This window comes from Panthera pardus, unplaced genomic scaffold (genome assembly GCF_024362965.1).
Source record: "Panthera pardus isolate Hobbes unplaced genomic scaffold, ASM2436296v1 HiC_scaffold_2, whole genome shotgun sequence".
Lineage (NCBI taxonomy): Eukaryota > Metazoa > Chordata > Mammalia > Carnivora > Felidae > Panthera > Panthera pardus.
Genome location: NW_026526765.1, coordinates 3346504 through 3362334, shown reverse-complemented (window position 1 = coordinate 3362334; position 15831 = coordinate 3346504).

Sequence of the window (15831 nt, the reverse complement as noted above, 5' to 3'; positions counted from 1 at the left end):
TCCAGTGGCTGACACGGAAGGACAAGTACCTTAGGAAGGAGACCTGTTGATGTGCCATCAAATATCCAATGGAAGAAGGAGAGTACAGCCAGAGCTGGACGTAGACAGGTAATTCAGCACACTTCACGTTGCCAAGCACATTTGTCTTAATGTGGAATTCAGAGTCTCAGGGAGATTAATTGAGCTTAAAAATAGTCCTTGATCACCCTACTATACTTCTGCTCCTCCAGGATCTCATTTAAGATTTTTTGCAAAACTCAAAGAGACCAGTTAAGAGTGATGGAAGCATCCCCATTCAAAGGCATTAATTACTGTTTGAAAAGGCAGTAGTGAGACCATCTCCCAAAATGGTGGAGTGAGGAGTGCAGGGGGCTTGCTCTGCAACAAATAACCATTTAACTGGAGGAAATTGTAAAAAGAAATAAATCAATGAAGGTCTTAAGAAATTGTTCTAAATGGATAGAGTGAATGGAGAGCAATTCATTTAGAAAATCTATTAAATCTCAGTAAGAATAGCAAGAATCTGTGGCACGTAAGCAGCAATCTGCTCCCTGCCCACCCCCACTCCTCCCTGTTCCCAACTTTTATCCTGTGCAAATGACCTTGGGAACTACCCTGCAGGAGGGTGTGTCCAAGGTGGGGCTTCTTCTCCACCAACTACCAGTCCCGGGGCACAATTTCACCTCAGCAGGAAGAGGTATTACAGCATCTCGTCTGTCCCAGATCTGTGCTCCAGAAAACAGTCAAGGCTGAGAGTTCTGGGGTCTCTTCCTCCAAATAGTCCCATTTACAGGGCAGAAACTCTGTCCCGCGCATGGCTGGTTGTGTTACTGGGCTCCAATCGTGCCTGCCCCAGCTTGCTGGTAGAATGGAAGTTCTACACCAGGAGAGACAATGGAGAGGACTAGGGCGTCCCCACCCACCCAGCACCCTCCTCATGGAGCAGGGTGACACTCCAAGAAACGTGGTCCTGCTCCAGCTTCGGTGCGAGGCTGCTGAGATTTTGCTGGTGGGAAAGGCAGCCATGATGAGTATAAACTCCTCAGTTTTGCTTGAAGGGAGTGACCGCGTAAACAATGGTAGGGAGAGCTCCATGCCTGAGGACATCTCTGAAAACAATGGACCATCTTGGAGTAAAGCAATTAAGAGGAGGCTGGTAGCATCCTGACACAAGTCCAAACTTTCAAACAACGGAGTTCAGGTTTCATTGATTTTTCTCTATTGCTTTTCTAACCTGTATTTCATATATTTCCACTGTAACCTTTATTATTTCCTTCCTTCTGCTTGCTTTGGGTTTAGTTTGTTCTATTTATTTATTTATTTTTTTAGTGTTTTAAGGTGGAAGGTGAGGTTACTGATTTGAGACATTTCTTCCTTTCTAATATGTGTATTTGCGCTATAAATTCCCTTTATCTCCTTGCTAATGCATTCAAGCCTGTGACCTTCTCAGAAATTCATCCTTCAGTGTTGACAGAATCTCTGCAGATTTTGTCAGTGCACAAACTTTGCCTGGTGGAGGCATTGACTTGGCCTTCCTGGAGATGAAAGCTAGACTTGTATCATTCTCTACTGTGCCCTCAGTATGACATGAAGGCAATTAGTGCATTTTACAGATGGGTGTGTGATGGGACCCTCAGTCCTATCCCATAGTGTGGAAAGCTGTATTTAATCAGGAATAAGGGGGGGAGGGGTATAGGTGTTGCTATTCCATCAGAACAAACGGAGGATGTATGAATTTCTTGTAATCATGCACACCCTCCAGTTCAATACAAGGAGTTCCCTTCAGATTTTTCAAAAGTTTTAGAACTTTTCTGAGTACAAAACAGTGTTTTTTATGATAATACGAATGTATAACTACATGCACATTCAGTATGAACATAATAAATATGCATGTACTGTGAGACCAAGAACCTCTCAAGAAACTGGGAAAAGAATGTGGACTTAGTTTTAAAATTTGTTAAAGGGCAGGTAACAAATTGGTGAGCAGATTTGCTCACAGCATTAAATGACAAATGTGCTTCCTCCTTAGTGAGATATACAGAAATTCATGTTCTCAAGATCTGTATGAAAAGACAAGATCTCAATTCAAAAATTCTTTGAGAAGAACAAAAACAAAAACACAACATATTAAAATTTATGGAATACACTAGAGCAGAGCCTAGAGGGATACTTCTAGGGATAAATGCCATTATTAAAACAAACAAACAAACAAACATATCAAATAAATAATCTAAACTTCTACCTTAAGAAAGTAATCAAAGAAGAGCAAAAGTAAATCTAAAGCAAGAAGAAATAAGGGAATAATAAAGATTCCAGCAGAAATAAATGAAATAGAAATTCAAAAACAATTAGAGAAAATCAATGAAAGCAAAAGTTGGCTCTTGAAAAGATCAAGAGAGTGGACAAACATTATCTAGACTGACAAAGAAAAAACTGAGCAGACTCAAATTACAAAAACCAGGAATGGAAGAGGAGACATCACTACTGACCTTATAGAAATCAAAATGTTTGGAGTGGAATACTAGAAAGTACATCAATACATTAGATAACATTGACAAAATGGTTTAGAAATGAGATGAAGGGAAGCCCATGGAATAAGGCTGTGTTATCCCTCTAGCTCTGAGAAATGCTTTCCCCAACGAATGCACATTGCCCAAGAAGTGCAGATGCCACGACAGTGTGCAACCCTCACCTGAGTCTGAGGGAAGCTGTGATCCCAAAGTGCAGATTCATTGACCACTATCAGTTGCTAAGCTATAATCACCTGAGTTCCCTTAACATGATTATTATTTATTTTTAGCAAACAACCAAACAAAAAATACTAAAATTAATTGAATCCACAAATATACTAAAAATATGCTTTCATGTATTCAAACCACATGTAAACATTGCTGATACGTTACCTTTTGTTTCACTTTTAATCTGTATTTTTTCTTTTTCTCTAGTACTATAAGCGACAGACGTCTGTTAAGTAATAAAGTCCGACTATACCCCGATTGACTTATTCCAATTTTTATTATGTAAATGTACAGGTTAAAAAAAATACTTGTCAGTTACAAGGAAGAAAGTAGATTAGCTGCCCAAGGCAGTGCATTTCCCCAGGTCTGCTTGAATTCACATCTACCACAAAATGACAGGTTTTCCTTTGATTCATCTTTGTCTTTTTTTCCCCCTTTAATTTTTTTTTTTAATTTTTTTTAACGTTTATTTATTTTTGAGACAGAGAGAGACAGAGCATGAACAGGGGAGGAGCAGAAAGAGAGGGAGACACAGAATCTGAAACAGGCTCCAGGCTCTGAGCCGTCAGCACAGAGCCCGACGCGGGGCTCGAACTTACGGACCGTGAGATCGTGACCTGAGCCGAAGTCAGACGCTTAACCGACCAAGCCACCCAGGCGCCCCTCCCCCTTTCATTTTTAAACTGTACTTGTTACGTAAGTATTCCGACATTGTGACAGCATTTGTGGAAAACAATATCTAGACATACATATGTATGTAAATTTTAGACAAACTGATTTACATATATGAAAGTATTTTAAACAGAGAGGAGGGTTTTGAAGTCATGTATCCAAGTACTTGTTCACTCAGAGGCCTCATTTACTAGAAAGTGAAGGAAAATAGCTGTGGTCACGGAAGAGGCAGAGCAGAAGGGCACCTTCTAAGAGTCTGGAGACAGAGGTTCTAGTGACCACTCTGTGCTGATGCTTTCGAGCTGCCTTCAGTTCTGGGACATTCACTGCCCTGGGGACCCTGTCAACTCCAAACTCCCATGGTCACCATTCCAACTGAAAACCAAGTGGCCCTTTTTAAGTTTAAAGTAATATTAACAGAACTTGCTTACCAGTGTTTGAAAACCCTAGTGTTTTTAAAAATTACTACCTACTCCCGGGCTGCCTGGTTAGGCTCAGGTCATGATCTCGTGGTTCCTGAGTTCGAGCCCTGCATTGGTCTCTGTGCTGACAGCTCGGAGCCTGGCACCTGCTTCAGATTCTGTGTCTCCCTCTCTCTCTGCCCTTCCCCCACTCATGCTTTGTCTCTTTCTCTCTCTCTCTCAAACTAAATAAATATTAAAAAATTAAAAAAAATTAAAATTACTACCTAATCTGACATGTCTTTTTACTTTGAAGAATTCCAATACATGCAACCTATAAATGTATTACTCTGTACAGTTTTTATTTCAAGCCTAGTTAGTTAACATTCAGTGTAATATTAGTTTCAGGTGTGCAATTTAGTGATTCAACTTTTCCATACAATTCCCAGTGCTCCTCACGACAAGGGCGCTCCTTAATACTCCATCACCTATTTAACCCAATTTCAATTATATTTATAATTGAAAACACACTAGAATCAGAATGATTAGAAGACGTAACAGTTCATAGTAACTTCAGGTAGATAGAGATGATTGCTTGTTCTCCCTTTTAAGTATTAACCAGACATGCTTGCATATTGAATCTAAAGATAAAGTTTTAGGATATTGACACCAGTGAACTCTAGTGCTAATTATAACTTAATGGTGTGCTTTTGAAAAGCCTAAATAAATCAAAAATTGTAATGATTTCTACCCAGGTTTCATTACATCTCCAAGGATGCAATAAAGAAGCTCAAAATTTGAAGCTGGCTAGATAGGAGTTTGGATTTGTGATCTGCCCATTACTAGCTACTAGATGTTAGGTAAGTTGCTAGACTCTTCTGAGCTACAATACTTAATTTCTTGAATGAGGAGTACCAAATCATTTCATAGCATATTTGGGGGTAAGATAGAGAATTAGAGAAATATAGATACAGGGAGACAGGCATGCACACAGGTGAAATTCCTAAAAAGTAACTGCTATTATCATTCGCAGGACTCATTTGTTGAAAGTATGAACTTTAGATGCATTTCAACAGGACAGATCAGAGATTTAAGATGAAGTTAGGGAGGAGGCAATAGGGGCAACATATGGAAGAAGTAGGCATCAACAGCATAAGTTTTTCATCCATTCTTGTTGCGTAATTCTCGTAATTCAGGGAATAGTTGCTTGGAAATACAGTTTACGGTAGAAACGAAATCCAAGTAACCCATCGCAACACCCAACAGAGAGCTTTGTATAACTGGTGTATGATGTTGAAATAGGGTGTTCCGTGTGTTTAAGGAAACACACTTTCTTAATGTCTGTTTTGCAGACCAGATGATATCATTGTGTAAATAGAGAATCTCTTTTCAAAAAGCAGGGAAGAAAAACATTACCGGGTGAGTTTCTGACTTGTTTAGCTGGGTCCAAGGGCGCTCAGCTGAGAGAAGGTGATCGGAGCATAGCGTGTGTGGCATTGTGCCACCTCAGACTTGTGCTTCCTCCCACACAAGTCCACTTCTGAATCTCTCCATGTCCTTGATGTAATGACTAAATTGTTACTGATGCAGATGGAGCGCCATCACGATCTCGAAATCCCTCAGTGGTGACCATATGGTTCCCCTCACCTTTTAATATTTAATGATGGTCCTTGGGCACTTTCCAATTATTAAAAAAAAGCAACAAAGTATGAGCAAAGACTGCTTTCACGTCAATTAGAAAAAGAACGTGCCAAAGAAAATCCATCCTACGATATTTAAACTCCATTACAATGAGAACTTTTGCTTGAATTTAATGAAAACATTTGGGAAATATTTTGGTCAAAGACACATTACCCTAGGGTAGGTGCTTTTCTCTTTGGAAATATAAGTGATCTCAAAGATCCTTTCTAGCTCTTAATTATAAGAACCTATTACAGGCTTCTAACACAAAGTCATGACCACATAACGATATTGGGGAAAAGACTGATAATTTTGCCACCTTCCTCCCTTCCCCCCCACCCAAAATGGCGAGCTGTGCTTTCTCCACTAAGGCTATCATACGAATGAGATGCAGTCAGTACCAAGATTGCTGCCAAATACAACTACCCTGGAGTTCTCAGTGCCACTGCCTCTTTCAAATTTATTAAAGGAACCAATTTCTAACATCAAGAACTCGTTTAAATGCTTCTGGAGGCCGAGTCCTGAGTTTGTGGGCACATCATCAAGAGCCATGTACTCTGTCCTGGAGAGGTGTGTAGTTGGCTTACATAAACTAGATAGATGCATCCTGGAGGCCTGAGTGGCAAACCATCTTGTGGAAGCGTTTAGCTTATCTTTGGAAGCGTAGAATTCATTCGATGTGGTTAGCATTTCACAGTCATTTAGTCAAGCTGTTACATCAGCAGGTTATTTTTTAAAATTCTTATCTTTTTTCTTCCATGCAGCAATTTCTGCCTTCATCAATCAGTCATTTGTTCTATCACTCAATAGACATGTGTGACAATGTATTATTCCTGGAATTAGTGGAGGCATTGGAGAATTCAAACTAAATCATGTAATTCTTGTGCCAAGGTGGTACACATCTAGCAGGATCACATTTAGGCGACAGTACATTCATAAAATAATATGCATGTTATGGTGGTAGAATCTCATGTAGAGGGCTCTGAAAGTTCAACAGCACAGGAGGGGAAGTAGAGATTGATCAGGGAGGTTGAGGACACACGTGCTAACAGCTTGGGCTAAGTCTCCCCAAAAGGAGGAGGAGTTGAGAAGGTTGGGAGCGGTCTGGGAGAGCAGTCCAGGTGGACAGAGACCTACATGATCTTGACAGGGAATGGGTGGGGGGGTTTGGAAGTGCTAACACTTCTGGCTTGGCAAACATGTATGGTGCAGAGATGGGGAAAACAGAAGACCAGACAAAGTCACACTTAAAATAGAATATCCCAGGACTTTGTAATATGTTGTACACTTTTTTGAGATTATTTTTTTTTTTGCATGCGAATGTTTCTTTGTGAAAAGATAGAATGATTGAACAGAAGATGAAATTATTAACAGAAAGCATAAGACCTTCGAAGTGACAAGAGCATTCAGAACACAGCTGGAGATATTAATTTTGGAGGAGAAGGTGAAGTAACCCTTATTCAGGGGAAGGAAGCAAAAAGACAAAGGGGAAAGTTAATCAACGGAGCAGATGGGCCTTGAGGGCCTTTTCTCTGGATACCTTCTACTTTCTCTGACACCTGGATTGGAGTTGGGGCAGCTCGAATGCATTAGTCCTTCTCCAGACCAAACATAGATGAAAGCATCATCTAGAAACACTGAGTGGTCATGGGAGAGAAAGAGGAAATAGTCCATGTTCTGGTTATGGCTATGGTGTGAACTCCTCCTTCGGTGTTCTGCTGCCATGAGGAGATACAGAGAGTCTATTCTCAATAGGAACAATATTGCTCCCCAAAGGGACAACAGTAATTTGTTAGGGGAAGAGAAGGTAGGTGAAAAAAATCTTACTTTTTTTGCATGAAATACAGATATACATAAACTCACAAACACATAAGTGTATTTGCGCTATTAAGTTTATATGAGGTTGGATGATGGGGAAAATTGTCAAAAAGCCCCCCTAAGGGGAGCAATAGGAAATAAAAAGAGTGAAAAAAAGACATTGCCCTAGAGGAAATTGCTGGAAACCTACAGGGTGGTCTCATTTTTCTGGCTAAAAACAAGAGAGGAAGGAACTATGATGCCATGAAGTGGTAAGCCATGGGTTCTGGGCCGGGCAGAGTTGGAAGCTAAACCAGGAGAGAACTCAAAAATGAGGCAGAGAAAGAAAGGAGAGAAGACTAAACAGGTCAACAAAGGTCACAACACATGGTTGGTGCTCCGGGTGCTTGGAAACCCTGGAATAACAAGGATGGAACCAATGTTGGAATCGCTACAGAATGGGATTGTTGAGTTGAAGAAAGGTTTGAGAGTGTGGTAGTGGAAAAAGCAACAGCCATCGGCAAGGGGATCATTGGTGGGCTCTCAGACCACGTGTGTTCACATTACTGACCTCCAGGGGCTGAGACCTGAGGCTGTCTGTACAACGTGGTCTAACTGTGTGTTTCAGGAAACTATTTCCAGGAAGACAAGCTTTCCATCAACAAATAACTTCGCTGCGTATTTCAGAAAATTTTTACAAACCCATTTTTCAGGGTAAGTAATTTGCCCCTCAAGCCAAACAGCTCTCATTTCATGGTAACAAATTGTTCCATTCACTCAGACAAAAACTCGCTTATCAAACAGTAGTATATTTATCAAGACTCACCTTAAAGCCCTCATCTTGTCTGCCAATGCTGACTTGTGTTGTCATGAAGTTCGTCCAGATCGTCCCGATCATGCCTCTGCACTGAGAAATCCAGCCTCCATCACCTAAGCCCAGAAATGAAAATCCAGTAATCCTCTCTGCTGACCTTTGTTTTCTAGGAAATTATTGAGACTCTGTCAAGGGAAACTCCTTTATCATACTAACTATGATAAACTCAGTTTTGCCTCATTCGCAGGTTTTTTTTGGTGGTCTTTTAAAGACTTGAGAATCGAGGCAAACATATCACGTCATCCATGTGAAGGGTTGGAACTTGAAAACAAACGATCATTTCAAGAAGTTAACCAACATCAATTCATAGTTGAGTGAATGCATCTTGCAAAATAGTTCAATGATATGTCACAAGATGGGGGAAGTTATATATGTAAGAAATTTCATTAGAAATGAGACTAGAAGTGTCTGGGTGGCTCAGTCAGTTGAACGTCGGACTCTTGATTTTGGCTCAGGTCATGATTGCACAGTTCCTGGAATCAAGCCCTGTGTCACCCTCTGTGCTAACAGCCCAAAGTCTGCTTGGAATTTTCTCTCTTTCCCTCTCTCAAAATAAATAAATGAACATTAAAAAAAAGAAATGAAACCGCATTTTGGGGGGGAAATACAGTAATGACAAAAATGGGATAGATCGCAAAGGGTCCAGTTCGGGATAGAAACATTTTGCACACAATGAAAGAAACAATGGTGATTTATCCAGGACAGAATGGGGGGAAATGAGGTCATGTGAAACGAGGCCAGGCTTTCTGCCAGATGACTCCTTCCTTAACTCCACAAAACAGAGAAATTTATGACACAGTGAGGTGTTTGGAAACATTTCTTTATTACAAATAACTAAAAGTATTCGTCTCATTCTGGAATCAAAACAGGTATGGGGTGATGAGAAGAATGAGAACACAAACAAAATCAACGAGCAAGGCCCAGGAACTCCAAGATTTTCTAGGAAAAACTCAGCTTTCACCTGAGGCAGGAGTTGGTGTCCGTGTGCCCAACCGAGTAGAGAAGGAAGACGTTCATCCAGGAATGTCAACTTAATACTTGAATACACCAGTGGTAAGTAGAGCTTTCTTAAGGGGTGCGATTGTGTGTGGCTGTGCGTGCGTGGTGGTGGCTGTGCATGTGTGTGGTGGCTGTGTGGTTGTGTGTGTTTCATTATGCATATACACACAAGCAAGACAGATGGCTCAAGCCCATCCCCAATTATATTAGTACAATGTTAACTCAGCCACAGTCCCCGCTATGGCCTTAACGGCAGAATGGGATTTGGAACAGCTGCTTGAACAACTACGTACCTGGTTGTATTAGTTAGTTTGGGCCCAGATACAAAATACCACAGACTCAGCAGCTTAGAAAACAGAAATGTATTTCTCACAGTTCTGGAGGCTGGAAGTTCAAGATCAAGGTGTCACCAGGTATGATTTCTCTGGAGGCCTTTCTCCTTGGCTTGTAGACAGTTACCTGCTCACGTGTCCTCATGTGGCCCTTCTGTTCTCTGTGTGCGCACATCCCTGGTGTCTCTCTATCTTCTTACAAGGACACCAGACCAATTCCATTGCTTGAGGGCCCCATCGTTATGACCTTATTTAACCCGAGTGAGTCCCTCCTTAAAGACCCTATTGCCAAAGAGGGTCATGCTGGGAGTTAGGACGTCAACATAGGAATTCCAGGGGATACACTTTGGTCCGTAACACCCAGCTCGGCACCAAAGAGTTTAAGACAGAAACTAATCATCGCCTGGAGCTCTACAGTCTTGACTTTAATTTAATTTAATTTATTTTATTTTTTAAGTTCATTTATTTATTTTGAAAGCGAGAGCAAGTGGGGTAGGGGCAGAGAGAGAGAGAGAGAGGAGAGACAGAGAATCCCAAGCAGGCTCTTCACTGTCAGTGCAGAGTCAGATGTGGGGCTCGATCCAACGAACTGTGAAATCAGGCTGAAGTCAAGAATCAGATGCTTAACTAGCTGAGCCACCAGGTCCCCCTGCATCCTTGCCTTTTAAAAAACAGTTGTTCTGCCCACCCACATCTACAACGATCCAAGTCCACAACAGCAGTTTCTTGTTCTGGCCCCTTCTTGTTTAAGAGTGGCTCATCTTGGGGCCCCTGGGTGGCTCAGTCGGTTGAGCGTCCGACTTTGGCTCAGGTCATGATCTCACGGTTTGTGGGTTCGAGCCTTGCGTCGGGCTCTGTGCTGACAGTGTGGAGCCTGGAGCCTGCTTCAGATTCTGTGTCTCCCTGTCTCTCTGCCCCTCCCCTGCTCTCACCCTGTCTCTCCCTGTCTCTCAAAAATGAATAAACATTAAAAAAAAACTGGTTCATCTTTTGTACGTAATGATGCTTTCACATAGGGAAGCCCTTGTCTCCCGTGTCTGTGGCCACATAACTAGACACTTCCACAGTGTAGTGACCCATCATTTGATAAACCAAAGGCCTAGCATTGCTGGCCACAGACACACCTGTTAGCTGAGCCAAGGAACGGGACAGCTATGATATGGATGTACCCATGGCCAAGTGTAATGCCTCATGTGGCACGATGAGGCCAGTACAAGTATGGTCCACCAGGCTTGCAGGGCACAGCCCAATAGGACACTCTCTAAGGGCCCAGTATCTCTTCTGGCCCAAGATCCCTTCACTCACTCCAAGAGCTTTCTTGCCCCTGGGGGTCCTATTTCCTTTCCATCTCTCAGTGTTCCTGGTCCATGCACTAAGGAGTAGTATGAGGAAGTCAGTTGATATGACCACTGTTGAGTTTTCAAGCTCGATCCAGTTGAAGAAGATAAAAGAATCAGGCAGAAGATACTAACGCGTCAGCTTCATGAGTGATTGAGTCACTAGAGAACAGGGTTTGGGTGTGCGGCAGAAATCTTCCCATTGTCATCAAGTCCCAGAACTAGACAGAAATATCAAGCCAGTGGTGGGAGCTCTGCTCAGAGCTCAGGGCAGTTACTCCCAAGCTTACTCCCTGTGGCCAAGGACAGAGGGGAGAGAGTGTGTGCCCTGATCTCTAAGGAAGTTTAAGGGGAAGGAGCTCGACCCAGAGCCCATCTTCATCCCAAGCTCATCTCTGGGTTAAGTCACTCCTGGTCCCCCTGGGAAGAGGTCTAGGAAAGGCCAGTAGAATTGTAATTTCCGATGACGGTTCACCTGAACACACAAAGCCTGGAAAGAGTTCCTTCCCTACTCGAAGAGGGACACCGGTTTACAAAGTGCCCTTCCCCAAGCACTTTGGGATTCCCATGAGTATGCACCGCCATTTATGACTATCTTATGGGATCTTGCAGCCTGCAGCCTGGAGAGTTTCCTTGTAATAGAAGTCTCTCCCTTCACCATCCAAAACGGTGGGGCTCAACGTCTAGCACACCTCATTCTGATGGGGCTGAAACACTCCTGCTGTTGAGAGATCTGTGCCATCCCGTGCAGCCCAGCCACACTCATCTGCGGGGCAGGTGCCTGTGCATGTGGTTCCTTGGATTATGGTCCCATGACATCATCTTGTGTGAGCTCCTACGTGTTCACCTGTATCGACAAAGGTCTTTACCATTGAGAATCATGCATGAGCCTCCCCAGGAACACACGCATCTCCAAAACATCTCCTCAGGTTGACTTTCACTGCTAATGCTGTGCCTAGTCAGGATTCTCTAGAAAAACAGTACCAGTAGGATATCTGTCTATCTATCTTCTGTCTATCTATCTATCTATCTATCTATCTATCTATCTACATCTATCTATCTATCATCTATCATCTATCTATCTATCTATCTATCTATCTATCTATCTATCATCTATCTATCATCTATGGAGAGGGATAGAGAACAATAGATTTAACTTAACTGAAGAGAAGCCATAATGTGTGGGTAGACCAGAAGGTTGAAGACTGGAGGAAGAGTAAATCCTGCAGTTTAAGTCTGAAGGTCATCTTTAGGCAGAATTCCTTCTTCCTTAGGGGACCTTAATCTCTGATTATTAAGGTCTCATCTGTTGGATTAGGCCCACCCACATTATGGAGGCCAATCTGCTTTACTCAAAGTCTATTGATTTTAATGTTTATCTCATCTGCAAAAAAAATACAACAACAAAACACTTTCACTGCATACCATGGCCCAGCCAAGTGGACGTAAAGTCAGCCACCACCTGAGAGATGAGATTAGGATGGGCACTCACAGAGAGGCTCTACAGATCAAAGCCACTGGGATTTCCTCAATTTTATGAGCGATTTTGAAATAGACAATCTTTAACGTCCCTTATTGTTTCAGTATTCTGTTTCTGAGACACACTGTTCCTGACTGATGTAGGAAATTTATTGCAAAAACCTCTTATGCCCTGTGTTATTCTCACGCAGTGTATGTGAGGGTGAGCTGATGGTCTCCGCTCTGGGTTCTCCTGCTGCATGAGAACTTGGTGTTGCTCAGCAGCTGGGCTACTGATGGCGAGGTGCCCCTCCTCCCGTGCCTGCATTTTCTCCTTGGGCATGGAGGCTGTGCTGGGGCTCCGCCTCATAAGGTGGCAGGGAGACAACACAAGCCATCTGACTGGAGGTTGCCGCCTGTCCTCCTGCTGCCTGGGGACGGAGCTCAGACCAGAAATGTTGACCTCGTCCTCGAATCCTCAGCCGACCGCTGTTCCTTGGGCACTCTGCCTGCTTCTCCAGCAAGAGGAATTTCCCTGGATTTTGACACGTCCTCTTTCATCCCTAGAACAGCTCAGAACCAGGTCACCAGCACTCTTGGCCGTTAACCCGCTCATCAAGTTCACTTTCAATTATAGGAATTTCTTGACACTTGGAAAGCTAACTACCAAACGAGAAAGTAGTCTTGGAATTAATGGGAAGTAAGAAGCTGTATCAGTTTGGGAAAGTGTGATGATTTATGAATGCAGAGCTGTACAAAGGACATTAGCTGTAAGTTCGTCTTTAAAACACACACACACAGACACACACACACACACACACACACACACACACACAACCCCGATAACATTGCCTATTACCCAGATACGATGATCTCCTTTTAATCACTAGCAAGTTCCCAGGTGTTGAACTGGATCCAACTTTGATTTCTCTTCCCTCAAGGTCGAATCAGGGCCCCACAGAGGGGAGATGACAGAGATGCCCTCGGTGACCTCGATCTTGTACGTGCTGTCTGTGTTTGTTTCATTCCCATTAGACCTCACAGGAGCTGTGCCCAGAGATGGATCCCCTCGCGGTGATGTTCCACTGTTAGTGCTGGCAGCCACTCAGTTGGGGTGACAAAGGCCTTCCGCATGCCTCTCAGTCCCTGTCTTTGTTGTTTGTTACCCTTGTTTGGGTAGAGTCAACCAAGACAAGGTGAGAGCTGACATAGGACGGGTGCCGGGCATGACGCTGTCCCCTTCAGAGTTCACACAGCATCTCTGCCGGTGGGTGCGGGTGTGAGGGCTGTGCGTGCTCATCTGGACACCCGCCATGCTTCCCAGGGACACCTGGGCACTGAGATCGCAGGGGTGCCTACCGCCAACCTTCCTTGGAAAACCCCACCAAGTGGCATGATTTGCCTCCCCCCCCCCCCCATGTTTACCCTTGGGCTCTGGTTCACACCACCTTGGACCCGTTCCTCCCATCACCTTCCAACTCTATATCTATGAGCCAGTTTGGCAACACTGCTGTGTGCTGCTTGGTGTTTGTCCCATTCTCTCCCTTCCTGTTGGGCCTTTCCTCCTTCCTGAGCTCTACAGGGTCTGATCTGCTGGTGCCCTCATCTCAGGCTGCCCCGTGCGCGGGCCGTGCCCCTGGGAACGAAGCCGGCAGAACCTTGCAATCCACGTAGACTCTGAATGTCGCAAGGCTCCCCCACACCCGACATGGGGAGAGGTCGGATGCTCCTGCAGAATCGCCAGGACGATTCTGACGAGCCCCAGGACACACGTCTGTTTTTATCACCATTTGGTGTTTCTTGGACACATTTATCGTTTTTCTTTTTTTTTCTTTCTGAGTTTCATAAGCTGCCCGAGAGACCCAAGTAGAAAAAGGGCAGAAAAGGCAAAAGTGATAGACCTGTGGGAGTCGGGGAGTCACCCCACTGCTCTGAAGAGTCAGCTGGACTGTTTCAGGGACAAGATGCTATCCCGAAGTGATATGAAGGAATGGGTAGAGGAGGAAGAGAGCAATGATGTCCTGCTTCCAATGCTATCGTGGAGTTACTGCAACTCTTTCCAACTTTTTTTAAATGTTTTAATTTATTTTTGAAAGAGAGAGAGCAGAAGCAGTGGAGGGGCACAGAGACAGGGGCAGGGGATCCAAAGCGGGCTCTGTGCTGACAGCAGAGAGCCTGATGTGGGGCTGGAACTCATGAGCCGTGAGATGGTGACCTGAGCCAAAGGCGGATGCTCAGCTGAATGAGCCCCCCGCCCAGGCGCCCCTGAAACTCTTTAAAATCCACAGGGGCTCTGGTCTTTCTTCCAGATTGGAAATGGCCATAGGCCAATACAGATGGATTCCGTGCAGAACCCTCTGCCAGGCATGTGGCCTTGAATCTCAGCGTGGAGGAGAGGAGGTGTCAGGATGGCAGTGATCCCAGAAAGTCCCCATCCTTCCGGAAAACTGTAAGGTCATTACTCCCCACGGGCTCCTTTGGCTAAGCGTTGCCTCTATAGCGTGGGAATACACGTCTACCCAGGAAGGTTGGTAGGGAGTCACGTTCACATCCCAGTATTTGATCTTCAGCAGGGTGACTCAAGAAGATAGCTGAGTTGGCAGGCATCAGACATGGCTCTTTCTGGGAGCAGAAGAGTTAATATAAAGGCAGAATCAGCTTAGTCATGCAGAGGCTTCAGGAACTAGGACCTCTGCAAAAGAGCCTGTGGTTCTGAGCCTACGGAAACCAAGGGTTCAGATTTGTCATCACTTTATCCCTATTGTATTCGTGGCTCTGTTCGAGTGTGTATTCTGCTTTATCTCTCAGCTGCCAAAGACAAGTGGTTCACACAGGCCAGCGAGCGGAAGCCAGAATGCACTTTGCCCCGTGATTACACTCAGGGGTCCCTTTCCCCGTTGAACTCCTTCAGGCATGCCTTCTAGAAGTCGGTGGACAGAGTAAAGGAAAACTGTCCAGACTAGGAGTTCTGCAACAGTGACCATTGCTTGTCCTACTGTCACCAGTTTATACTTTTCTTTCCAGGTGTCCTGTGTCTAGGCGACTGTACTGCACGTCCCTGGTGCCTCCGTGGATAAGTGGTCTCAGCCTGTGTGCATATGAGACCCACGACACAGACAACGAAGGCTGGCAAGCCTCATTGCACATCTAGTGTGAACCCGTGATGAGATTCCGCGCCCTTCCCCCGCCACAGGGACCACCCCTGGGAGAAAGGGGGATATTCTTACAGGAAAGTTGCTAGGTATGAATTTCCCACATTTGCAAAACTTGCATTTAAGAAAAACAGAGTTATAATTTGCCCTAGAAAATGAAAGCACCCAGAGTGCTCCACACCCTTTGTTAAATGGCGACCAGCATTCAGTCACTTACACATGCAAATAGCACAAGGTCAGTACTTAAAACAAGAAAAGAGAAAACACAACAAATGATCACCGTCCAGCTCTGCAGGCGGGGTTACGCTTTCCCAAGAGGGCGCACCGGGTCTGGCTCGGCGCAGGCAGCGGGCCGTCTACGCCAACGCTGGAATCGCTGTTGCGTTTACGT